Consider the following 828-nt stretch of genomic DNA (forward strand, 5'->3'; position numbering starts at 1 on the left):
CCGCCTCGGTCGCGGCCCTCAGGGCAGCAGCTCCCCGAGTCTGCTGTTTTTCCAGCCGGCAACACCACGGTGGGTCAGGGCAAACCACGGTCTGGGGAGGCGGCTGTGGGGGGATGGCCAGTGGCGGCCTGTGTGAGGTGGGAACATGGGAACTGCTTTCCACATGGTTCCCCTTGTCCTTCCTCCAGCAGGCTCAGCGAACATCGCTCCCGTTCCCTGCTGGGGTCCCTTCTGCCCGCTTCGGCCCCTGTGCTGCCTTTGCTGAGTCGTGCCCTGGGCGCGGGGACTCCGGCTGGGCTGCCCCCTTGGGATGCTGCGCCTGGAGTTCTATCTGTCCCAGCTTGGCAGCTTCCAGGAGATAAATGCATTTCTGGTCTCTCGGTGCTTCCCAAATCAAGAGGCGAGGTGGCAGTCGGCCATTTCAGCACCAGTAACCACTGGTGGTAACTTCAGCACCGTGGTACAAGTTCCCTTGCAGGCTGCTTCCCCAAAACGGGGGAGGTAGATGGGAGAAGAGACAGAAGGGCTTAATTTCCTTCCAGGGAAACTTTACTTTCAGGGGTTTGAGGGATGCTGCTTTAAACCATATGTTGTGTGTTTCTTAAACGTCCTAAACTGTCTCTGCAAATGCCTGCTCTCGAGCGTGAGGGCTATTTCAGGACCTGTTGCCAAGGCAGTGCCAAGCTCCTGCTCGAGGCTTACACCCTTCTTTCTTTTGATTTGGCTGTCTTTGGAACGTGGCAATTGTTCTTGGCCCTGTTTCTGAAGTAGGTGGGTCTGCCCTCGACAGGCAGGCAGCTCGCTGTGGCCTGGCCGGGGGGGACGCTC

The sequence above is a fragment of the Buceros rhinoceros genome, unplaced genomic scaffold, assembly GCF_000710305.1.
Source record: "Buceros rhinoceros silvestris isolate BGI_N320 unplaced genomic scaffold, ASM71030v1 scaffold36386, whole genome shotgun sequence".
NCBI classification, from domain to species: Eukaryota; Metazoa; Chordata; class Aves; order Bucerotiformes; family Bucerotidae; genus Buceros; species Buceros rhinoceros.